The sequence below is a fragment of the Pithys albifrons genome, chromosome 6, assembly GCF_047495875.1.
Source record: "Pithys albifrons albifrons isolate INPA30051 chromosome 6, PitAlb_v1, whole genome shotgun sequence".
In the NCBI taxonomy this organism is placed as follows: Eukaryota; Metazoa; Chordata; class Aves; order Passeriformes; family Thamnophilidae; genus Pithys; species Pithys albifrons.
The window spans coordinates 36,180,632-36,207,983 of NC_092463.1; the positions used below are offsets into that span (position 1 = coordinate 36,180,632).

Sequence of the window (27,352 nt, forward strand, 5' to 3'; positions counted from 1 at the left end):
CATCCCTGAGCTTCCAAGGAGCTGGTCCCCCGAGAGCATAGGCCATTGCTCTTCGAGCCCTGCTCCTAGGAGCGCCGCCCCCATTCACCGTATCGGTGGACAATCAATCCTTCACCGATAAATTGCAGAGAAAAAACCCTCAAACAAGCAAAAGAAACCATTCAACAACCCACAACAAAGAATCATGAATCATAACAAAACCTACAATACCCAAAAGTACTGTAAAAATTAGAGAACATATAAAAATCATCCTTCAGGGCCATTTTTAACAGTCCATGAAAAGACTCAAGTATCAGTCTCAAGCTGACACAGCTTTTTCTTTTGAGGGGAGGGCGTGGGAATGGGGAGGAAAAGGAATCTTACATGAAATCACATAATTCCCTACAATAATCAAATTGGGGTTTCCCATGAAATAAAAGTCGAGAGTGTTATTTGAACTGTTCTGCATAATAAGTAGCACCTATCTAAATGTTAAAATACTGCATTTACTTTTACTGAAGTTAAACAAATTGTTTGAAAATTTCAGAAAATCAGCTCTTCCTTCTAGATGGCTTCAGAATTCACAAAACACTACTTCAAAGATTTTTTTGGGCCAACTCAAGCTGTGAATAAATTAAACCTATGGCTAAGCCCTTGGTTCTTGCTTCTTTTGCAAAATTCCTTTTTAACATGTCTGAATGCTCCATTTTTCTAATTGCAGAAGAAAGGAAACTGAGGCCTAGTGTTACTACTCTCTTCACTCGGGCAAAAACATATGCATTTTTAGAGCAATGCTTCTATGCAGAGCAGAACCACCACAAAAAACCAAGCTTCCTTTGGGCATCTTTTTCTAGTAAGCCTAACGTTTTTCCCCTCCTTACAAGTCACTCATTGATTACAAAGTGCAAAGCTTCCGAAGAGAAAAGCCTCCTAGAACCATACATACTAGATTAAATGCAGTAATATAGAGATATACAGTGACATTGTAAAGGCAAAGTAAAACATTGAAACAAGAAAGCATGGGGGCTTTTTTGTTGTTTTTTTTCTCTTACCTCCATAAGCACAATGAGGAAAAAGCAAATTTATTGTTCATGTGGAGATCATATTCTGTCTCAATGAGCTCAGTGGCAGGACAGAGCACCGTGTATCACAGCCGGTTTGTACACACCTTCCTGACAAGAGTTATTTAAATCTAATTACCTTAATTTGTATCAAGTTCTAAGAAAATAACTAGTACTTACATAGATCTTTTGTATTCAGAAGTTGTTCTTTTGTCAGGTGCAGCATGTTAAAAAAAGTTACCATGAAAAAGACCACAGAAAAGGAGAATGAAAGAGCTGGATTTATTGCAAGTTGTTGATTCCTTAGTTACGTCCCTGTCTCCTCTCCTGTTTCTTTGTAATAACTGCTTGGGATAATAATCTTGCAATCCAAAATCCTATTAATTTTAAGAATGGCATCTCTCTCCAATATCTGTTTCAGTTCTTCTTATCATTATCATATTATTCAGTATCAATGGGCTCACTTTGTAACTGCCAGGAGTTTCCCTAGCCCATCTGTCAGATTTTCAAACAAAAAGCATTGACTCCCCCCCCATGCATTTGCTTCAATGAAGAATTTGTAAACAGATGAAATATGAATTCCTTTCAGTTTCCTCCTTAAAAATCTCCTTTATGGAGAGCACAAGGCAGGTTGCTAGGACATGGCAAATGCATTTTACTTATGACAGTCAACATGGTCTCATTTACTTCTGAGTTTTATCTATGACCAGTTAGTGCATCTTGTTTAATACTCTTGAGTGCAAGTCCTCTTGTGCAAGTACTACTTCTCCTGCATTCATATTAGTCTATCACAAAACACAAGAAACATGAAACACAAACAAGCAACACACTTCATACGCTTATGAACAGACCTTTCTATCTTTGAATAGATTTGATCACTCAGAACTGAGGAAACATTGGCCAGATAATCAACACCTGGCATAACAACACAAGTTCAGGCACAATTACAGAGCATCTCCACCAAAACACAGCTAATCTACCAGAGGCAGGAAATCTTCTCATTCTGGTCTGCATTTGATACAGAGGTTTTAAATAGGTAGAAAATTGAATAGAAAAATCTTTCACATTCCCAGCCCTAAAAAGAGAAATTGTTTGGCAGCAAAGAGACTGGGCCTAGTTTTCAAGCAACTGGGAAAGAACACGATCCTAATCTGCAGGAACATGCAGAACGTGTGTCAGCTTGTTAGGAGTGGATCAATCTTTCGCTCTTCAGCAGGGCCCACGCAAAAAATCCCTTCCATGTGCATCCACAGAGAGAGCCAAGTTACAGATGAAAGTCTGCTACCTACTACTGCTCCTCTTTTTACTTTGTAGCGTGGGCTAAAAGCTGATCTTATGTAGCATGGCTAGGAGCCAACCAGCAGTGTGCAGAGGGGAGTGAAGCCAATCAGGTGCTACAAGCACATTCCACAGCTTTGAGCATCCAACTGCCACAGCAAAACAACTTAACATAGAAAATCACCAAGACTCTGTTCTTTGGATACAGCAAGTGCGAAGCGAGGCACAGTGGCTTAAGCGAGCATTAAAAATTGCTTGCAACTTCAGGTGGAGTGTACCATGAACACATCCTTACAGGAGTAATAATCCAGAAATGATCATGTATGTTTTCACATATTCCTGAAGGACTTGGAACTTGTCCTCTGGAAAGTAATCATTTGACAATAAGAAATTAACTACAGCTCACAGGAATTTCATCCCACAAGACAGCTCTTCCATATCTCCAGGTGTCCCAACATAGAAGGAATATCATCAAATTTGCTCGCTCCTAGCAAGACTTACCCTGGAGACAGGGTACATATGATTTAGGTGTGTAATTTCAACCATTAAGAATGCATTAAGAACTTTATTACCACAAGGACTCTCAAGACTCATTACTGGTAATGATTCAACCCCACTGTTTTATTTCTTGAGAGTCAGGCATACTGCAAGTGCTAAAAAACAACAGTCAATCGAGGCAAGTAAGTTCTGAGCTGAAAGATACAAAGGTAGAAATTAAACACTGGGCCCCCTCTTATTTAGGTTATGATGAAGACCAAGCTTTTAATTTTGAAATGAAGATGTCTATTGAGGTTTCTCCACATTCTTTGAGAAATCTCTGGAAGATTTGCAAGATGCATCAAGGGCATTTTCCTAACAGACTCCTGTGAAAGATTTTCCTGAAGTACAGAGGAAGAAGTAGGCACCGTACAAACAAAGGGGTCAGGTAACTAAAGGCCAACACTTACTGATGATCAGACAGACTAACCAGCAAAACAGTACAAGGCTGAATTCAAAGACCATTTGACAAGACTCAGTTGGTGCAGTCCTTAGTCCTATTGCCTGCCATTACAGCAAGGAAATGAAGAACTGTATTGCTAGAGATGATGTGTTATCATTCTATTTTCCATACTTTTAGCACACATTTCCATCTATCATAGAATCATAGAATCGATTGGGTTGGAAAAGACCTCCAAGATCATCGAGTCCAACCCTTGGTCCAACTCTAGTCCATTTACTAGATCATGGCACCTTCTGCTCTGCACAAAACACATTCCAGTGGCAAGGAGGAACAGCAGTACAGCATGGTTTACTCTCATCACTAACTTCACAGCATTTTCAGTCATCTCTGATTAGTTCAGAGCTACAGGTAGCAGTTTGTAGTCTACTGTCTGAAAATTTTGGATACCCTATGATTGTGACTTTGATACTTCATGAACAATTACCATCATGCTCACAGTAGTAACTGCAGCACCCAGGCCTGCGATACTGTCTCAGATCCGAAACAGCCTTTCTTAACTGTGTGCTCTAATTTGCCTTTGTTGTCATGAGTGAACTCGGCAATCAAGACCCATATTACCAGGGAATCATCCTTAGTCAACAAGTCCTGGCATTTATCCTCTTCAAATCACAGTAACCTGGAAGAGTATAATTTCCACAAGAAGTCCAGTGACCTAACATATGGTTCCCTTTACTTGACTATTGAAGCAATAGTTAAGAGGCCAGAGCCAAAATAGACTGATAAAGCTCACAAAGAGCATCTTCAGTACAGTCTGCAGATCACTGAATGCTGGCCATTAACCAGATCTTTCATCAGGTTTAATGCTCTTTGGTTAGTAGGCAACAGCAGATGCTGAAACTGAAGTATCCCTAGAGACTTTCCTGTTATGACTGGAGTTTCTTGTTCCAGTCTCAACCTGCACAAAGAGTCATGGGGTGTTAACTCAGTCAAAGCTGGTACCATTTAAAAATGGTTTCTTGGGTTGGAAAAGAAGAATGGATGATGCACTCAAAATCCTTTCATGCTTGTTTGTGATTTGATCTAGCAGCTTTTCTAGCAGAGTTGGAAGTGATGGAAACCAACCTCTTGAGGTCAGGTGAAGCCAGTTTACCTTCCCGTTTAAGTATCATTCTGTACATGCATTAATAGCTAGCAGGCTTTTCGCAGAATTCAGGGTCAGTCTTACTGACAGTCGTGAAGGCTGTAGAAGTACACAGAACCCAGTGATAATAGATCCCAAAGGATAGGTATGATTCTTGGTTTCGTGACTCACTGTTGTGTGTCAGTGGCACCAAAAAGAATAAAGGTTTTTTTGCAGAGCCAGGGCCAACTCAGATGCTTTTGTTGCTTAAACAAGAATTTGTATCGAAAACAGATATCACAGAAACAGATCCACCATGGTACAACTGACACAATGGTATCTCCCACTGAGTCAGCTCCGCCTCCTGTTTCACCCCATTCCAAGTTATTATGCCTTACTAGAAAGACAAAAAACATCCACATTTAAAGCAACACAAAAAGCAAATTGATTAAGATTTCTGAAATCCTATCATATCCTTCAGCCCTCATGCTGGTTCTTCAGTTCTGTCTCATCATCACAAGTCACTATGGAGAGATGTCTTTCAGGAGGAGAAATCACCCCAGTGAAAACACTGAAACTTGAAGCTTTAAAATTTTGTTGCTGTGGACATCCTCTACTGCACCAAAACCGATGGTTAGTTCTAAGCAGGCAAAAGAGGATCAAATGAATTCTGAAGGAAAACAGACTGAAGTAAAAAAAATTTATGGATGAAATGCTAGCCAAGTTACAACTCTGCCATAAACTATCAGATAAAACTACAAAAGGGCTACTCTAAAGGCAAGTAAAAAACATTCCTATAGAGGTGAAATTCTGCCTTGCATGCATGAAACAGAAGCACATCTGCCACAGCCTCACATGTTCAAAAGGTGAATTTCTTCCCCTTCTCCCTCCTCCATTGTCATGGATCATTACAATGAACGCTGGCTTAGATGAAACAAACTCACAGCACCTCAGAAGGCAATCTTCCTAGACTCCAACCACAGTCAGAGACAAGACAAAGCCTTGACAGAAGGGGATTCCAAGCATAAGTCTAATATACGTGGCTCTAAATCACTCTTTACAGGAGCCTTGCTTGACTCTGGAAGCACATCTGTGCTAAGTGCCCACTGAAACATGATTGAATCTCTGTAGTCTGGTATAAGCAAGCTATTTCCATTACAGAAGTTCCCCTACACACCAGATGTCCGGGAGACATCTGGAGAAAAGCAATTTACTTATAGTTGCTAGATTATCTAATGTTCTGAACTTCTTTAAGTTGTTAGAAATATATTGTTCTATTAGGGGACAGCTAGTGTAAGTAAAACTGGTACTACTGTGAAATCAGTCTTAGGTAAAACTGTCCCTTTGCCCATAAAGGCAGACAGAGGTCACAAACCATTGCATCTTGCACTACTCACCTTAATAATCACTAAAAGTCAACTGTCAGCATCACTGTCAAACACCCAAAGCCCTATTACAAAGGAGAAGCTCATTTCCAGATACTAAACAGCTGTGTTTTCATTATTCATGCATCTACCAGAAAGACACGAGAGCAGATATACAAATACACCAGGACACGATAAAGACAGAGGTATAAAGCTGTATAAACTTTGAGAAGTATAAAGCTGTATAACCTTTGATCTACTTCTACCTATATTTTAGTAAAACTTAAGAGGACTGGGTAAGCCCCATCTAATAAGTCAGTATCACTACTGTTTCTTAGCCATTGCAGTAAAAATTTTAAAACTGCTGAGCAAATTTTGTTTTGGGAAAATTCTCAACTTTATTACAGTGTTCCAATGCAAATAACTGCATTGTGGATATATTTTTCACTCTGCTTAACACAGCTGATTTATATTACAACACATTTTTCATCTTTCCAATTATGCTAGAAGTGCCAAACAGTCTGTCTTTCCTTCCTTTAATTTTCTTCTCAAACCCATCTACTCTCCTTTCTAAACACCTCCTCTATTCTACATAAACAGATAAATCATCTGCACTGAATCTTTCAATCTGATCAGTAAAACAAACATAATAAAGCTTTACTTAGTTTTCAGGTTGGTCACTTCACAAAACCTCAGTTATACACCTATTTTTATTTCAGCACCATACTACTTCTAGTATGCATAAAAAGATAGTTTAAAGAGGTACATTACTTCCACTGAAGGAAATTTCTCACAGGTGAAATTAATAAAAAAATTTTTGACAACAAAATTAACAGCTGCTGTTTTAATTCTCTGTTTGGCACATTACATCAGCAGAATCAGAAAATGTATTATAACCTCCTTCCACAAACTTACCCTGGAAGGCACTAACACAGATTTTTGCTTGTTCTTTTTAGAAGGGTTATTTTAGTTTTCAGCTACACTTTTGGGCAGTTAGGACAGCATTCTTAGTGTTCAGTAAGCCAAAGTAGTGAGAAAGAGCAAGTAGGGCAAAATAAACACTTTAACCCATGCAGATCCAGTTACAAACAACATCAAAGAACTGGTAGAAAATGGCTTCTCAACTGTCAAAATAAGTGTCAAGGCAGCAAAATATGGTCCTATAATCGCCTTTTTCTGCTTTCTGAGCCTAGGGAAAGGATTAGGTTAATCTGCATAGTGTAGAACAGAATACTCCTTTGCTTTGCTTGTGCTAAAAGCTGACTCATCACTTCAGAAGCAGAAAACCATTCAGGGAGGAACTACTGCAATGTGACCTTCCACAGCAAAACAGCCATTTTTAAACATGGAGGTAGGGGAAAGGGGTCGCTGTCGACTGCACAAAATAGTATGAGCAGAGAGCCATCCCACCAGCTGGCTTCAGTTTTTCCAACCACTTTGCTGTTGTATTCCCAATTTATTTAGCACACAGAACATCAAGAAAATAAGTAAGTTCCCAATTTAAAAGGCAACAGCTGTCAACATGAGAATACCAAGGAAAGCAGGATTACCTTTCAATAGCACCACAACAGTTAACCACCAATCTGCCCATCAGCCCCTGCATTTCATGACAAGAGCAGTATCAGCAACTTCATGCTCCATTTCCCAGTCCAGAGAGCATGTGTGTTGTGTATTAAGAAACACAAAATAAAATACAAAAAATCCAAGACAGTCTCTTGTTTGGGCCAGTTTAGAGCCCACACCAAGTCATTTACCTATACGTGATGCTACTTGGTAAACTTGGCACACAAGAATAGAAATCTACTAGCTAATGAACATCAAGCCTGATGGAAATGCTTCCAATCACTAAGTGAAAGGAGAAATAAAAAAGAAATAAGAGCAAGAGGGAGTGCAATGAGAACTGAAAGCCTACAGGAAGAAATATGGAAGGAAGCAGGCTGGAAGACAAGGAAACCTACTGCAGGGGAGAACTGAATTTGTCATCTGTGGTACACCAGGATAAAATTCTGATCTGACGGATGATTGCTGGCTTCACATATAACTTCTCTTAACTTTTCCTGAACTGAGACAATAGGCAGATTTTAGTGCCAGAATACCTGCCATTCTTTTATTTAAATACACCAGTTCTACATAGACCATGAAATGACAATGCTACTACCTAGTGGTAAAGCAACATTAATTCATGTATTCCATTGTTATATTCTGAAGCTTTATCAATTCTTCATAAAGACATGTATCATTAACAGTGTTTCCAGCCCATCAGGGGCACAGTGGTGCTTGGAAACAGATTGGAAGAACAATCTGAACAAAATAACAGAAGTTTGTTTGCCAGAAAGAATAAAAACATTATGAAGGTATTCCAAGTTAGTCTGAGCTTAAAGGGAGCTACTGGACTTGGAGACAAAGCAGGTGGTGCCACATGAGGCCCTGACAGTAGGCCACCAAACAGACACAGCAACCTGATCAGGTAGAAGGCCTGAAACCCCAAAGGTGGTGAAATACCTGAATACCTCTAAGTGTCAGTGCATTTCAGTGGCTCTGTTTCAGTCTTCACCACCATTAGCACTGCTGTGGGTCAAACGCTCTGCCATCCCAAGATTCCAGGAGTGCAGACAGCAGTCATATCAAGATAGGAGAAAAATCTCCAAGCAGAACACATCCTGCTCACATCCACTCCCAAGCCACTACGCATGACTTTGTGATGTGCTCCTGTCTCCTTAGGGCCACGTCTGCTGCTCACACGGAGGCAGATGGCAGTGACAGCCATGGGTGGATGAGAGTGACAAGAGGCAGGACTACAAATAGAATAAATATGTCCTCTTTGTTATTTTACTTGGTGTAGAAACAGTCATTTCTATTATTTAAACCATTAAGAAGTCATCCAAGTAACTGCACAGACTCAGTGAAGCTTCTTTCCCAGTCTCCCATATTTTTATCTGGACTCTCAATACGTATCTGTTTTACTTAAACTGCTTCACCATATCCATTCTCATTTTGTTAAGATTGAAGAGAGGTGAGAAGAAAACTACTTATGACCTCAAAGGCTTGAAGATGGCAAGGGAACTCAAACTCCACCTAACTTAACTTTTCCTTCCCAGAATAATATCACACCTTTTTGCCACAGTTGGGTGTTTTTGCAGATCACTCCAGAGAAACTCAAGTACAAATAGATACAACAGCCTAGTACTGGATTTGTTTACCTGCAGGCCTTTGCTCATCTGCTTCTGTATCATCACTGTTTTCAGAACTAGCAAGGTCAACAGGAAGCTACAAAGAGGGGAACTAAAACTTACCCTGTCATAGTTGGAATATGAAAGACCATTGCTGGAGTTCAGTACTCATTGTGGGTGGAAATAGTGAACACAGTCTATTTCTTTCTCCATCCTGAAAACAGAACAGCTTACTGCGTCTTTACTTACCAAAATGCAAAATACTGGTAGTTTTCAGATAGAATGAGCACCAGCCTTCCTCCATTTAGATAATTCAAATACTGTAAAGAGACATATCAGAAAACAAGTCTGCCAAATCCCAGGTGGAAGAACTTTACAGAAAAAAAGGAATAAAGGAAAATCGTGATGAAACCAATGCTTTTCCACTCCAAGACCCTTAAATGCAAACCATGAGCAGTGTTTCAGTTCTAAATAATGTATTTTCTGTGGTATGGTTTAAGAGCAATCCAGACTCATATGGGGAGGTACTACCATTAAACTTCTCTATGCCAGCAATACAGCAAAAGTCTCAAGTGCGAAAGTTGAAGGAAATAGAAAATACTTCCATTTCCAAACTACTCCAAATTGATAAAAAAATTGCTTGACACAAGTTTCCCGGGAAAACCAAAGGATTCCTGAAGTTGAAGGTTTGCCAGAGAGGATAAAAGGCTGATTAATATCACAGATCCAGACTCTCCCACCCACCCACAGCAGAATGTGTCCAAAACCAAGCCAATCTGTTACAGGAAACCTTGTCTTGAACAAAGAATCTCTTCACTCAACTCTGTAGGTTTTCTAAGGGTTTGTTTTCAGACCACAGAACAAAGATATCCGAGCCAGGAAAGCTCTGAAGGTGTTTTATGAGAACTTCTACACCTAGCCAGACAGTCATTGAAGACTAAAACATTAATACTACACTTAAATTTTAATTTCTTCCCTGACACACACATCCCCGGGAACTTCACAACTGGGGCAGGCAATTTAAGCCTACAGAATTTTTTGTACTCATCTCCCCACAATTTATGCATAATTTTCTCTTCTTACAAATCCCTTTCACTGTCTTCTAGATCTATTTCCAGTCTAAACATTTTCAACTACTGTGAAATTCATGCAAATGTGGATTATTTTTTTTAAATTAAGATGAATTCAGAAAAATCAGATAAGCATTTTTCACCTTTTGCATGGCCCAATTGCTACTTTTCATACTTGCTTTTATCTGAAATGTGAAGTTCCACTTACTCTGAAGAAATACAATGGACTCTGAAATGTTCAGGGTTCTAACTTAGAAGGTACTATAGCGATACAAGTATTAACCATTGTCCTCTAGCTCCTGAACAGTCCTTAATTGAAGGATACAAGTACTCATAGATTAAATAAAAACATTCTTGCACAGAAGATAGTTTCACTAAACTTAGTATGATTGTTACAATCCTATTTTCCGCTCCTACAAATACGCAAAACTTCCCAAAAAATTTTTTACAGAGAGAGTAATCAGGCATTGGAATGGGCTGCCCGGAGAGGTGGTGGATTCACCATCCCTAGAGATCTTTAAATGCAGATTGGACGTGGCGCTGGGTGCCATGATCTAGTAAATGAGCTAGAGTTGGACCAAGGGTTGGACTCGATGATCTTGGAGGTCTTTTCCAACCCAATCGATTCTATGATTCTATGATTCTATTCTAAGATACATTTCATCTCAGAGGGTGGTGGTGGGAAATACTGGGTGTGAGATAACAAGCCTTAATATACAGCTTCATGCTGCTGCACTGGCTCAGAGAGCCAGAAGAGTGCTACTAAGTCTGCAGTTTGCCTAACGAGTCAAAAAAGCAGCGCTCGGGCACAGGGAACAAGAGACTAACACGGCCAGGCAACTCCTTTTTAATTATTAAGTCCTATTGTCAGTACACTGGCATTCTGTCTTGAGGGCAAAACTAAGCATTTCATTTGGGAAAGGATTTCAAAAACTCACTCCAAAAGCGAGATCTCATATGGTAGTGGTTTGCCGAAATCTAATTGGCAACTTTAGCTCTACCTTCCATAGTCAGCTGGCACAGCTTTGCTTCACAAGTATCCAGACAATGAGCAATCTGCTCTTGATCCTGCATTCAAAGTACCTAAAGTGATTAACAGATCTGCACATGGAGTGAGTCCGGGCTTTCCACATGTAGCCTTTACCCTGCTGTTCATTTCAGCAGGACTGCACCTTTATTCTACTGTTTGTTCGTGGTGCAGAAGACTAAGTGTTGCATAACTTCCTGGAGAGGACAGAATTTAAGACTCACTCAAAATTTCACATCTTAGAAGCAAAAGCAAAGAACACAAATACTGTTTCTAGTAATAAGCAAAGATTTTCTGCTTTTTATTACTAACCATTCAGCAATAGTACATTTTGAAAAAAGTATGTATACCTTGGAACCAATAGCTTTTTAATTACTGGGTACGTGTGAGGGTTCAGCAAATCCATCAAGCTGGGTGACTGTCCTCCTCTATTAACCTAGATGAGGTGATGGATGTGACAGCACAGCAGTTCTTGGATTTTAAGCCGAGCAGTACAGTAACTCTAAAGAGCTCATGCGTAATGGGGGAGGGGATAGGAAAGGCCTTCAGAGCCACAGTAAATTTAGAATTGATCCTTTTACCAAGCCAAGCTGAAAAAAGTCTTGTCCCTTTATTGATCTGCACCATACACTTTGAATGCTCAGGTGAGTTTCTGGGAAAAACAGAGCTGTTCAGCTCTGGGCTCAGGCTAAATCCTACCATACAGCTGACATTGGAACAACCTTCTAGCTCAGGCATGGATTACTGTACTCTTCATAATCACTTAAATGCTCCAAGAAAGAAGTATAATTACATCTGTACTCAAGATGGGGCATGGCTAAACTGTACCGGTCTGAAAGCTTGGAAAGAATGAAGAACTGCATCAGGTCACACAAAAAAAACAAAGGGAAGAGTAAAATCACATGAATGACATTCACCATTTATCACTCAAGAGCCTGCCTGAAAAGATTATAATGCTGGTTCAGTGGGAGCTTTTTCCAGTCAAATAGAAACATAAAATTCATGATGAAGAAAACTAGTGCAGAACTGTTTTGGTTTGGTTTCAATTAAGGCATCTTTATGAAACACTAAATAACACCAAGTACTAATTCATTCATGGAATAAGCTTGTACTCCACAATGTAAAAGGCAAGGAAGACAAAATCTTCACAGGCAACAGCACAATCCACACCCAGAAGCTGGGGTGTTTTGTGATTTGTGTCTTGTACTTGTTCTTTTTTAAATCAGATTCAATTAAAAAAATTAATAAAAGGTAGAAAGATGTATTTCCATTCATCAAACAAATGCTAAAAGGTTCTTAGATGAACAATCAACACCAAACTACAGCTGACGATAGTGCAATTTATAGTTTCTTAAATACTGCAGTTTGACCTTAAGCACAGCAGCTGCTGAGAAAGGGGGTAATCCTGCAGTGTAGCCCATGGAAGTCCACACAAGGCAACAGCTCAAGCAGTATAGCTATCAGAAAGCTGTTCACTTTTTGATGGGCTACAATTCTGCTAGTTTTTCTGACCCAGTTTACTCTGCAATCAAAGAATCTGACTATACAGTAACCTGATGAAGCATTAGGAACAACCCCCAGTTACCAGATGACCATAATCATGTTAAAACCACAGAGTGACTGATTAAATCAAACAAGAAAAAGCAAATTAATAAATCCAGGGCAAGACTGACAACACTTGAACAAGTAGAACTGGGCATATCAAGTTCCATTAAGAAAAGTTATGGGATTTTTCTTATTTGAAGGATCCTTGAACAAGGCAAAGACAAAAGCAACCAAAGACTATTCTCTCTAACATCTCATAGGCCTGTACTCATAGTGGAGAAATAACTGGAAATGCAGTACTTTTCTGGTAGGTGGACCACACAGCCAGGCTGACATACATCCCACTGCCCTTAAACAGACCATCTTTACAGCAACTATCCATTCTAGCAATTCTTTATAGTATACCAAGAACCACCCAGGAACCCGCGATTAAGCACAGCGATCACTGTGATAAGCAAAATCCTAGTGGCAGAAGCAATGACATGTTAGTAGTAAGTGGAGCTACTGGCACTTGCTACTTGTGTCATTTGCTACACATCTAAACAGTCTAAACATAAGCAAGGCTGAAGCCTTGCTAGCATTTCAAATGCTTCCAGTTGTAATACAAACAGTAAATCTTAACATTTCTGTTTGATGAAGCATCAGAGAAAGACACACAGCAAACCAGGAGCTTGGCTTGTAGCTGTAAAAATCACCCTGGACTTATGAAGTAACATATTCAAAGCACACACAGGATTTCAAAGATAATTTGGGGAATCCATATGTGCAGTAGTTAATGTTTGCTGGTTTGGGAAGGTTAGGGTTTGGAAGGGTATTCTTATTCCTAATAAAAATGGTGTCACAATAAATGCTTAAGCAATACAGAAATGCTTCTAGAAAGTCAAGTGGAAGGAAGAACTTGGTAGTAATACAAACCGTTGACAGGAAGGCTGCCTATCCTCTGCCTACTTCCTCCCAAAGACGACCCAGAGTGGTGCTCATGATGCTGCCATTACCACTATGAGAGACTACAGGGTGGGACCCAAATGTTTACTGCAAGAGCAAGTCCTCTTCTTCCCTAATCTTAAGAAACACTGATGAAACCAAACAACATAATTCTAAATTATTATGTCTTGCAATAGGTTCTGTTAATGCATGATGTTCTGCTACTATTTTATGTATCTGCAAAAAGTCAAGGTCTGAGAATAACTAATAATGGAAAGGTAAATTTAGTCTGACAATTAACAGACACGCCAGTCAACTTCAGCAATCTTTTGGCAATCAAAGTCAAACCCACACAACAAACTATTCCAGAATCAGAAAGTAAACTCATACCAAAAAGCATCTACTTAAAACCACATGCTATTTCCTGTATGCTTTCCAACAGCTTAAGGATCCCCTTGTCCTGTCATAAGGAAATATGCACCTTCTTCAAGGAGGGATATTACTTAAAATAATCATCTTGGGTGATGAATCATCACTTCAAAGAACAAAATTGTTTAACATTTGATGCTTCCAGAGTGAATTTGTTTCAGATATGTTGAAATTCTGAATGGAATTGTTTGGTAAGAAAAGCAAGAGTGAAGCTGCCGATGAAAGTCAGTCAAAATTCAACACCAAATAAAACACATAGAACTGAGAAAGTTATTCTAGCTTCCCAGAAATTCCACAACAAGGCTGTTCTCCTGCCTTGCTTCTTGGAAATGTCAGAAGAACGTAGATTTTTCCCAGTTTTGTCACAGATGGTCAGACAGTGAGTCCATGGGATGCCTGGCACACCTCCTGGTGACATCACTTAGGTCTGTTCATGGCTGTTCTATGGTTTCATATGCACAATTTGGAGAAAGGGCTTAGTGCCTGACTCAGGTATTTTTTTTTCTTAGGAGCAGAAAGAACCCTGCAAAGAAAGTATGCAGTGGCCCAATGACATGAAAAGGATATTAGTTAGGTTTTCAAGAGTAATAGATACAATTTAATTTCTTAAAAACAAGATGTACTCTTTCCATGCTTGTCTATGAAGATAACAGATTCCATCTGTGAAACGGCCTTTTTACTGCTGTGTAGGCAGCAGGATACCAAAGTAGACATCAAATTTATTTCATAAAGACTTTCTATTTTTGACATGAAAGTAATAGTGAAGACATGAATTCACATCCAACTAAACAAAACCATAACAGCCACATTAAGTTACAAGAGCTAAGGAAGAAAAAACCCAACAAAGTGCCAAAATACAATGTACAAACTGTCAACCTATTTCTATGAATTCCCGATATTTCAGCATCTTAAAAATTAGCAACACTAAGGATTAATTTACATTTTCTGAATTAATAGTACACAAAATTAATTTTTTTCATTCTTTTCAACAAAAGTAGTAGTATTAACAGCATGAATTTCCTTATCATATTACCACAAGCAAAAAATTACAGTTACTTGATTTCTTTTTTAACCACAATACAAGTGATCAGCATATCAGCACAATGGATGATACTCTGGGGAGACAGAGAAATAAGCAGAGTAATCAAAACTACAAGTTATGCACCATTAGCAATATCTTATAGCTTGTCCATAGAATCAGATAATTGCCTAAGGACAGAACATGAAAAGTTATCTTTCATCATCCTTAGGAGTACATCCAGGCTGTTTGAAAGGCTCGATTTCTACTGTATGCATTTTTTAAACTTTAAAAAAAAAAGAGTTTTACTGATTTTTGCCCCCTGAAAATTCATTTACCAGCTGTTGTCTTCCCCACCCCATCCTGCCCCCCCCAAAAAACCCTCACATTTTTATCACTTTGCTCTTACAGGGCAAGGGACTACCCAACTAAGGCCAGATCAATTACTCACCCAGAGAAAAGCATTCAGACGTCAATGAAATAGTTTCCCTACACTTTATATAAAGCATTACTCACACTCATTTAATTTCACTGACAAAGGAAATCCATTCTGATAGAAGGTACAGCATTGGAGAGTTAGCAGATTACACCAAAGTACCAGAAGCAGCAATAATAACAGTGCAGAGTTCCAAACTGCTCTGCCAACACACTTGCAGCGGACTCTGAAGAGCTCTGCTCTGCAACACTGTCCAACAGAAGAGGTTTCCATCAGGTACTTTTCCTCCTCTGGGAGGGGAACACTGCAACAAGGACTGAGACCACAAATCCCGTGTTACCAATACTGATATGCAACACTGAAGTCCTGTTGTCCTTGTGTTGGATTTGAACTAGTTGAAATGAATCCCTGTGTCTAAATTCTGCTTATACTTAAAAAAAACCCCAACAAAACAAAAAAACCCAAGGAATATTGTATGTTCTAGGAACAACTAATGGTAGACCACGTGAAAGTCAGATCTAGCAGCACCTTTATGAACAGAAAAAGGCTTAACTCCATTAATAAAGCAATGCTATAGTGAAGTTTGGAATTCTTCAGAAAGCTAGAGCATTGAACAGCAAGATACCACAAGCTTACCTTAGCGGTCCAAAAAGTAGCAAAGGTGAAGACTTCAAAGAACTAGAAAAGAAGAATTACTGACTTGCCTGAAATAAGAATTGTTGGGGTTTATTTTGAGCTATGTGCTTAGCTCTTTCTTCGACCTTGGCCATGTCACTTTGCTGCTAATCTTCTGTGCCACTTGGTGAAACACAACCATGGTGACTTCTAAAAAGCACTTTGCTAACTGGCATGAACACCCTCAGCAAAATCTTTCAACGCAGTGCAAATAACAAACCTGTTTTGCTGAGATAGTAAAAAAAAAAAAAGAGCAAATATGCTTTTTCTAGTTCTCTGCAGTATTAATTAACTGGCATTAATCCCACAGCAACACTGGCATACCTAACATTGAGACAAACAGAACCAAACAGGACCGGCTTTATCATTTGTAGTATTTCACTAAAACCAACAGGAGTGTCCTTTTTGATCCTAAACACCATATGCCAAGCACCTTCCTCTGGCCAGAAATGAGACTTGAGTCACAGATAAAAGAAAGGGTAACTCTTAAGAGCTGTGCTACACACAGTGATGTTGACTTCAGTGGGCACTTCTAGTTACCTTTTTTCTATAGCTCAGCACTTATATTATTTAGATGCCTTCACAACTGAGAAGGGCCTACTACCAATTCCATAACATATGCTCAGTGGCTCACCAACATGCAGCTGAAGAAGGAAAGATTGGCTGTTGTCCTAGTTCAGCTGGAGGGACCAGCTAACCCTGTGTGGTGGTGATCAAACCTGTGTATTCCACCCCCTCTATTCATTCCCCAAGGACAATGGGCCATTAGCAGCAGCTGCCCAGGGAGCCATTATCACTTCACACCCAGCCTGAGGGGGGCGGAGCTGCTAATGGGCCATCAACAGCTCAACAACCCCTGGCTCCCAGAGTTAATCACCCATTGTGTGAGTCCCCGCCCAGGGGGAGGGACTGAGTGCTCCCTGAGGGTACATAAGTGGTGGGTAAGAAGACCTCAGCCCCTTCTCGTCGGATCCAGAGCAGCAGCAGGACCTCGACAGCAGGAGATCACCGCTCTCGCCCAGACCACAGCCCTCGCCTGCACCAACAGGTTTTTCTTTTCCTTTTGCTCTGGACTTGGGGGAGCCACAGGGGTCTCAGCACAAGGGCAAACAAACCCCCTTGGGTTTGTGCCCCAGGACACTGGGTTATACTGCTGGGGTATTGTGAGTTGAAAGCAATTTCCCTTGTGTATCAGTGTTGTTATTGTAATATTATTATTAAATTTTAGGTCTGACTTATAATCTCTCTCGTGGTGAGTTCATTTCCCCTGCTGGTTCACCTTCAAACCAGCACATCTTTTGGCGCCCAACGTGGGGCACGAGAGAGAAGTCAGAACTACAATTTCATTTTGTGTATTTGGGTACAGAAACTCCCTGACTACCATGTTGCTTGATGTATTCATGTGGATCGTGTATCTGGGCCTGTTCATATTTCGACACATGGGGAACCATGTGCCTGTTTTGATGCTCTCTTTAGTACCAGGGAGAAGAATCAAAATTGCTTTATTAATATACTATGTTTATGTTGTCATAACATCAGAAGCAATGAATTTCATTGTGAATGTATATTCAGTCTGGTCTGCCTGTCCTGGTTTGGGTTGTTACCTCTGGGGTCTCATTAAAAATAGCACCCAGACTGTGGGGAAAACAGGCGGAGATGGTTACTTCCACCTTTTCACCTCTGCTACAACAATCATTGAAAATATTGAGCTTCCTTTTGATGTTAGGGACAGCATAATCCTGCTGTTAGTGTTGCTTTGTCTCCTCTGTACTGTATACACCATGTTTAGGGTCAGAACTGGGCTCTCTAAGGAGACTTGCTGGAGGCCTGCCCTGGGAGCGGATGATGTTGAGTGGCACGGGAAGTGGGAAGATATGGGCCAGTATTTGGAGACCTTCTCTCCTCAAATGATCTGGAAATTCACCCCGGAACAACTGCAGGACCCTGCCAAAATGCTAAGCTATGTGAAAGGAAGATGCTCTGGTAGTCCCAGAGATATGCAGCTCACAGCAACCTGCTGGGCCCTGGCCACTGCCTACCGCACACTGCTTGGTGTGGTACAGCATCATCAGGAGGAGGAGAAAAGGAGCAAATCCACAGGCACCATGTCCACCCAGACCATGACTGAGCCAGAGAGGAAGAGAGATACATCAACTAGCGCCATGTCCACCCAGACCATGACTGAGCCAGAGAGGAAGAGAGATACATCAACTAGCGCCATGTCCACCCAGACCATGACTGAGCCAGAGAGGAAGAGAGATACATCAACTAGCGCCATGTCCACCCAGACCATGACTGAGCCAGAGAGGAAGAGAGATACATCAACCAGCGCCATGTCCACCCAGACCATGACTGAGCCAGAGAGGAAGAGAGATACATCAACCAGCGCCATGTCCACCCAGACCATGGAGGAGCCAGAGAGGAAGAGAGATACATCAACCAGCACCATGTCCACCCAGACCATGGAGGAGCCAGAAGGACAACAGAAACCGATAGCAGTTGCCCCTGTCCAGAAAAGAAAATCAAAGACCAAATCAGTTCGTATAGTGCATGACGAGGAAGAGTCAGGACCTTCATCTCAAGCAGAAGAAATGGAGCCAGAAATAATCACCCGGTCCCTATCCCTGGGAGAGCTGCGTGAGCTCCGGAGAGAGTTCACACGACAGGCAAATGAGTCCATCTTGACCTGGCTACTTCGAATCTGGGATGCTGCAGCCAATGATACAATTCTAGATGGGAGTGAGGCAAGGCAGCTGGGATCCCTGTCTCGAGATGTTGTCATTGATCAGGGCATTGGAAAGAGACAGGAAACTCTCAGCCTCTGGCGGCGACTGTTGTCAAGCGTGAGGGAGAGATATCTTTGTAAGGAGGACCTCCACGTACAGCAAGGACAGTGGAACACGATGGAACAAGGTATCCGGTGCTTAAGGGAATTAGCCGTACTGGAGATAATCTTTTCAGAGGATGAGAGATTCCCTAAAAGTCCAGATGGTGTCCAGTGCACATCCCAGATGTGGTTAAAATTTGCACGACTTGGGCCAGAAATGTATTCTCGCTACCTTGCAACATTGCAGTGGAGAGAGGGAGAAGACAAGGTGGGTGCACTGGTCAGCAAACTCAGGATTTATGAAGACACTGTCACTGCTCCATTACGAGCCCATGTCTCAGCTGTGGAAACAAAACTGGCTGAACTGGAAGAGAAGATTAAGGAAGGACTCTTCCATATCTCTCCAGAACAAACAAGAGTCTCTGCCATCAGAAGCAGGCGTCTCCCAGCTAAGGAGAAAGGGTACACTCCACGCGGCAATCTGTGGTTTTACCTCCATGAGCATGGAGAAGATATGAGGAAGTGGGATGGGAAACCCACCTCTTCCTTAGCAGCTCGGGTACGTGAATTGCAAAGAGGCACAACTAACACAGGGAATTCTTCAAGGTTGAAGGCTGCTCCGGTCTCTCGTGGGCAAGGCTCCAGACAGTATAGGAATGATGATGTTATGCCCGATCCTCTTGAAGGAACCTCCCGGTCATATTCACAGGGAGAGCGCAGTGAATACCATGACCAGAACTAGGGGGGCCCTGCCTCTAGCCAGGTAGAGGAGAGGGACAATCGGGTTTATTGGACTGTGTGGATTCGGTGGCCTGGCTCATCAGACCCACAGAAATACAAAGCTTTAGTGGACACTGGCGCACAATGCACGTTGATGCCATCAGGATATGTCGGGGCAGAATCCATCTCTATTTCTGGGGTAACAGGGGGATCCCAACAGCTGACTGTACTGGAAGCTGAAGTCAGCTTGACTGGCAAGGAATGGCATAGACACCCCATTGTGACTGGTCCAGAAGCCCCATGTATCCTTGGCATAGACTACCTAAGGAATGGATATTTCAAAGACCCAAAGGGACTGCGTTGGGCCTTTGGCATAGCTGCTGTGGAGACAGAGGAAATCAGACAGCTGAGCACCTTGCCTGGCCTCTCAGAGGACCCTTCTGCTGTAGGACTGCTGAAAGTTGAAGAACAATTGGTACCGCTGGCCACAGCCACAGTGCACCGTCGGCAATACCGCACTGACCGAGACTCTGTGACCCCCATACACAAGATGATTCGTGAGCTGGAGAGCCAAGGGGTGGTCAGCAAGACTCACTCACCCTTTAATAGCCCCATATGGCCAGTACGAAAGTCCAGTGGAGAGTGGAGGCTGACGGTGGATTACCGTGGTCTCAATGAGGTCACACCCCCCCTGAGTGCCGCTGTGCCGGACATGCTGGAGCTTCAGTATGAGCTGGAGTCCAAGGCAGCCAAGTGGTATGCCACCATCGACATTGCCAATGCCTTTTTCTCCATTCCGTTGGCAGCAGAGTGCAGGCCGCAGTTCGCTTTCACCTGGAAGGGGGTGCAGTACACCTGGAATCGACTGCCCCAGGGGTGGAAACACAGTCCCACCATTTGCCATGGACTGATCCAGACTGCATTGGAAAAGGGTGAGGCTCCAGAACATCTACAGTACATCGATGACATCATTGTATGGGGGAACACAGCAGGGGAGGTTTATGAGAAAGGAAAGAAGATAATCCAGATTCTCCTAAGAGCTGGTTTTGCCATTAAACGAAGTAAGGTCAAGGGACCTGCTCAGGAAATTCAGTTCCTAGGAGTGAAGTGGCAAGACGGGCGTCGTCAGATTCCAACAGAGGTGATCAACAAAATAGCAGCTATGTCCCCACCGACCAGCAAGAAGGAAACTCAGGCTTTCCTAGGCGCCGTGGGCTTTTGGAGGATGCATATCCCTGAGTACAGTCAGATTGTAAGCCCTCTCTACCTTGTGACACGGAAGAAAAATGATTTCCAGTGGGGCCCTGAACAACAACAAGCCTTTGAGCAGATTAAACAGGAGATTACCCATGCAGTAGCCCTTGGGCCAGTCAGGACAGGACAGGATGTGAAGAATGTGCTCTATACTGCAGCCGGGGAGAATGGCCCATCCTGGAGCCTCTGGCAGAAAGTACCTGGGGAGACTCGAGGACGACCGCTGGGATTCTGGAGCCGGGGATACAAAGGATCTGAGGCCAGTTACACCCCAACTGAGAAAGAGATCCTGGCAGCGTATGAAGGAGTTCGAGCTGCCTCAGAAGTGATTGGCACTGAGGCACAGCTCATCCTGGCACCCCGACTACCAGTGTTGGGCTGGATGTTCAAAGGAAAAGCTCCTTCTACCCATCACGCCACTGATGCCACATGGAGTAAGTGGATCGCTCTGATCACGCAGCGAACCCGGATAGGGAATCCTAATCGCCCTGGGATTTTGGAAATCATCACCAACTGGCCGGAAGGTGAGAGTTTCGGATTGTCCTCTGAAGAAGAAGAGGAGCAGGTGACACGAGCTGAGGAGGCCCCACCATATAACCAGCTACCAGAAGAGGAGAAGCGATATGCTCTCTTCACAGATGGCTCCTGCCGCATTGTAGGGACAAGCCGGAAATGGAAAGCAGCTGTATGGAGTCCTACACGTCGAGTTGCAGAAGCGACTGAAGGACAAGGTGGATCAAGTCAGGTCGCAGAGCTGAAAGCTGTTCAGCTGGCTTTGGATATCGCTGAACGAGAGAAGTGGCCAAGACTCTACCTTTACACTGACTCGTGGATGGTGGCCAATGCTCTGTGGGGATGGCTGGAGCGCTGGAGAAAGGCCGGCTGGCAGCGCAAAGGGAAACCCATCTGGGCGGCTGAGATGTGGCAGGACATCGCTGCCCGGGTAGAGAAGCTGAGTGTGAAGGTCCGTCACGTAGATGCTCATGTACCCAAGAGCCGGGCTAATGAGGAGCATCGTAACAACGAGCAGGTGGATCGAGCTGCCAGGATTGAAGTCTCTCAGGTAGATCTGGATTGGCAGCATAAAGGTGAATTGTTTCTAGCCCGATGGGCCCATGATGCTTCTGGTCATCAAGGCAGAGATGCAACATACAGATGGGCTCGTGACCGAGGGGTGGATCTAACTATGGACAGTGTCTCACAGGTTATCCATGACTGTGACACATGTGCTGCCATCAAGCAGGCCAAGCGGGTGAAGCCTCTATGGTATGGTGGACGGTGGTCGAAATACAGGTACGGGGAAGCCTGGCAAGTTGACTACATCACACTTCCCCAAACACGCCAAGGCAAGCGCTACGTGCTGACCATGGTAGAGGCAACCACTGGATGGCTGGAGACATACCCCGTATCTCACGCCACTGCCCGGAATACCATCCTGGGCCTTGAGAAACAAGTCCTGTGGAGACATGGCACACCAGAAAGAATAGAGTCTGACAACGGCACCCACTTCAAGAACAGCCTCATAGACACCTGGGCCAGAGAGCACGGCATTGAGTGGGTGTATCATATCCCCTACCATGCTCCAGCTGCCGGGAAAGTTGAGCGATGTAATGGACTGCTGAAGACAACCTTGAAGGCGTTGGGTGGGGGAACTTTCAAACACTGGGAGCTGCATTTGGCAAAGGCCACCTGGTTGGTCAACACCCGGGGCTCCATCAATCGAGCTGGCCCTGCCCAATCAGAACTCTTGAATACTGTAGATGGAGATAAAGTCCCTGTGGTCCATATGAGAGGTATGTTAGGAAAGACTGTTTGGGTTAGTCCCACCTCAAACAAAGGCAAACCCATCCGAGGGATTGTCTTTGCTCAAGGACCTGGTTGCACTTGGTGGGTAATGCAAAAAGATGGAGAAACACGTTGTGTACCACAAGGGGACCTAATTTTGAGCGAGAAGAGTTTGTAATGTTTCATTGTATACATGTGTATATATATGTATAGGTAAAAAGGGGGTTAATTTGGGAATGACTAGATGGAGTGGAATAAGGGGTGGATAATGTCCTAGTTCAGCTGGAGGGACCAGCTAACCCTGTGTGGTGGTGATCAAACCTGTGTATTCCACCCCCTCTATTCATTCCCCAAGGACAATGGGCCATTAGCAGCAGCTGCCCAGGGAGCCATTATCACTTCACACCCAGCCTGAGGGGGGCGGAGCTGCTAATGGGCCATCAACAGCTCAACAACCCCTGGCTCCCAGAGTTAATCACCCATTGTGTGAGTCCCCGCCCAGGGGGAGGGACTGAGTGCTCCCTGAGGGTACATAAGTGGTGGGTAAGAAGACCTCAGCCCCTTCTCGTCGGATCCAGAGCAGCAGCAGGACCTCGACAGCAGGAGATCACCGCTCTCGCCCAGACCACAGCCCTCGCCTGCACCAACAGGTTTTTCTTTTCCTTTTGCTCTGGACTTGGGGGAGCCACAGGGGTCTCAGCACAAGGGCAAACAAACCCCCTTGGGTTTGTGCCCCAGGACACTGGGTTATACTGCTGGGGTATTGTGAGTTGAAAGCAATTTCCCTTGTGTATCAGTGTTGTTATTGTAATATTATTATTAAATTTTAGGTCTGACTTATAATCTCTCTCGTGGTGAGTTCATTTCCCCTGCTGGTTCACCTTCAAACCAGCACAGCTGTATAACTAGATGAAGAGAAAGTGAAGCAGCCAGTGAGGATTCTGTCAGATTAATAAGATTAAATTTCATGTGGAATAAATTGAATCCCTTATATCAAATGCCAAAATAAAGAGAGAAATGCTTATCTCCTCACACAGCAGAACCAAATAGCTTTCTTAAGTTATCTTCTTTCTCTTGTGTAGTTAAATGACTGACATGTAAGCTGGTAATGCCACTGGAACACTTGCCTACCAGACTCACTGCCAACTGAACTGACATTCAACAAAATACTTTCAGGGACCCTAAAAACAAATCACAGGTCTGCAATTTACTTTGTAAAGACCTTTATGTACTCATTTTCTGACAGCATCCCCAAAGCAATGACACAGGCAGCCCTCAGAATCTCTAAGATCTACAATAAATCTGCCTCAAACAAACATGGTACTAAACTTACAGAGCACTTTTCTTACCCTCTAAATGTATTAGCACTGAATGTAAAGTTATGAAAATTAAAAGAATAAAAAAAAAAGACAAAAAATTAACAGAAAAAAACTTCTTTTAAGCAAAAAAGGTGGACAACAGACAACTGGTTTTGAGGGCTTTTTGATGAGGAAAATCTCAAGAAACAGACACCTCCCAGAATCTTAAAATAATCTCCTGAAGTTCAGTCCCTATACAAGATGAAGTTCCCAACATAATCAAAACCCTGTGTTCTTTATTATGCCACTGGAAACATTGACAACTATTCTGGGCATTGTTTGGTATGTACTATTTGAGTCCACATAGCTGCAACAGTTTAAATTAAAAAAGATTCTTTTTTTCAAATCCTTATATAATCAGGTAATTTCTCAGTTAAAGTGCCCACTTGACACGTTACTGTTCAAAATGTAATGTGACCTTCTTAAAAGATTCATCATGAAGTACTGTCCTTATACATTCTCTATCTGCCTAAATATAGGCAGATATCTGAAAACAAGACATTCTCTTACATTCTATTATAGTAGAAAATTTGGGTTTGAATAAGGCAACTCTGTTCTTTTGCACTCCCCTATCTTGTTACCTAATCCCCAAACTAACTCCTTCTGCAGGTTCAGATGCACAGTATAGGGCCCAGCTGGTGCAAGATGAGATGTATGAGAATCACTGTCTGTTACACAGCAGTGACAGCACCAACCAGGAGATCAATACAGCTGATGCTCCCATGAAAGCTCTGCAGTTCTTGTAGGTATTTAGTATAAGTAAGAAATGTGTCTGCAAGAATCTTTTCCAAGTCCCTGCAAGCAGGAGCTGTTCCCTCACCAGAGACACATCACTGCCTATCAGTAGGTGGGTGGTTACTTGTGCTAAGAAAATGCTACAAGCTTGGAATTCTACAGGCACAAAGCTAACAAGAAAATCTGTACTTGATTACCCACAGTAACTGAGAAAATTAAGTACATCAGAAAAACAGAGAAATGCAAGCTATGTATCAATCAGGACACAATACCATACTTAGTCCACTAATCTTTACGAAACTAGTAAAAAGTCTTCCACAGAAAACAGAAGAGGGACATTTCCAAGATACTTATTACATGTAACGGGAAAGGGATTTGAGCAATGCAGTGACTGAGTAATCAAGCAAGACGTGACTTGGGCCTACAGTCCCCTACCCTCACAGGAAGCTCCACCACTGTCGTAATCTAATATTTATGATACTTGTTCTATAGATACACTCAGAAAAGAACTTACATTTCCAAATGTTTGAAAGAACATATTTTTTAAAAACTTCTCTTCCATCACACAGCACAGAATGAGGAACTCTATGTCGTTTAACAAAGCAAACATCTGTTGTAGTATCTCAAGACCACATCCAGGGTTACTAATTCACCTTATTTGAAAAGAGAAGAACAAAACAGTAATTTTTCCTTAAAATACCTCAAGTCCTTCCCTTCAGTACCAGCTCCTACATTTATTTAGCCTGCCAAATGTACTACTTCTTGCTCCAGACTTAGCTGGGATAGAATTTTCTATATACCCATTATTTCTGGACTAGATCTGGTGCTATCTTTGGTCAAGATCACCCTATAAATTCTCTTTTACCTTTTCCTTACAAACACAGGACATCTCTGAATTCTTCCATAGGCATTCCTACTTGTTCTTTCTCTTTTGCTACTATTGCTTCCTCCTAAATGAGGGAAATTATAGTAATACATGTAGCAAAGCCCTCAACTCCTCACTGACAATTTATGGTTCAGCACAATTACACTCTGCTGATTCATTGAGACAAGAGACATTTACTCTTGGCTGACAGTACAGATGTTTTCCAACATCCCTGCCTGTTTGGTGGTAACTTTTTGCACTGGGTCCCTCTAGCTGGATGAGTTCTCTTGCTGACATGTTTCCTTTTTACAAGTAGCAGCCTCTGGCCTGAATAAAACAGTGAAGTACCAGGAGCTAACAGTTTTCCATCTTAGAAAGAACTTCCATTCTAAACCTCAAAAATGTTCAGATAGCACTAAGCAATAAAATCCTAATGGCCTGTGGGCAAAATAAGCAAGTAAATATTTTCTTCAGTAAGGAGGAAAGGCACAACACTTGAAAGCAATTATTTCTTATCACAGATGCAGCCAGTCATCCATTAACTAAGCAAATCACTCCTTAATTTTACAGCATTTATCAACATGCCCATATATACTGCCATCTGTAAGAGAAGGGTTTAGATATTAGGGAATCTTTATAGACATTAAGACTGCCTTACTCTAACGAAAAGGGAAACTTTATTAGTGTAAGAATACTATTGTAATTTGAAAGCTCTCATAGTTCATTTCTGCAAACTCACTAACAAGAACTAATAAGTTCTTTCACCCCTTCACCACAAACCATGCAAATTCACTGCCACAACACCTGAGGCCAAAAAGCATAGGAAGATTCTGCGAGGCCTGGAAACTTACAGCATTATAATGGTTAATGCTAACTCATTTAAATCTATTTAAGATATTAAAATTCCCATCTGTTAGACCTCTTTGCTAATGTCACAGCCCTCAAAGCAAAAGGGAACACATGTCTCCTCCCCGCCACCCAGTTCATTGTGCTCCTTTTTAACTCAAGCCATAAATGAAAAAGAGTTCATTCTAACACACCAACCTAAACCACCACAGCCAACATGCAGCTCTGTGTTTGCTCTTGCCATCTAGATGTAGAGAAGCAGAGAAAAAGGCTAAACAGCTGCACACAGGCACCAGGAAAGAAAATTACGAGCTTGAAACCACTGCAACAATTTGTTCCCACATTCATAAATCATGTTCTATGTCTGTGTGTGAATTCAAAGCAATTTTAAGTTTGTGAAAAGAGACACGCTACCAGAACAATACCCAAGTGGGAGACAGTAACACTGTTGGTATTATAGAGTAGCTGAAATCACCATGATTTCCACAATCCTAACAGCCAAAGTTCAAGGCCCCCATGCTCTCAAATGGATCAGCTGCATCCATGTAAAGCATCACAAACATCAGCTGAAGTCCTGGGTGCACAAGGACATTTTATTTACCTGAGTTAATGTTTCTGTCAACATCAGCTTTATGATGGATAAAGAGAAGATCCAGTTCAGCTGGAAGGGGTTAAAACTCCCATAAGGAAAACAGGCTTGCATCTCATCTATACAGCAAAATCTAGCAAGTAAAATGTAAGTTTGGGAACATTTATCTTTACAAAGGAGTATTTATCCTTCCACAAAGTGGAAGGAAAATACACATTTTAAGTCCAGAGGAGCATGCTTCATTTACATTTGCTTTTGCATCCAATTAGGTAAGTTGCTTCTACAGAATGAAAGCATTTACATGTCTCCTGCAGCCTGTAGCACCATACTGCATAAA

The 27,352-nt window shown here is 42.1% G+C and overlaps 1 protein-coding gene across 3 annotated transcripts in view; it reads right to left on the minus strand.

The window, feature by feature from the left end:
- Positions 1 to 27,352, minus strand: part of MAP3K9 (mitogen-activated protein kinase kinase kinase 9) — a 68,617-nt gene that overhangs the window by 35,219 nt on the left and 6,046 nt on the right. The gene's annotated exons all lie outside the window — the stretch shown is intronic.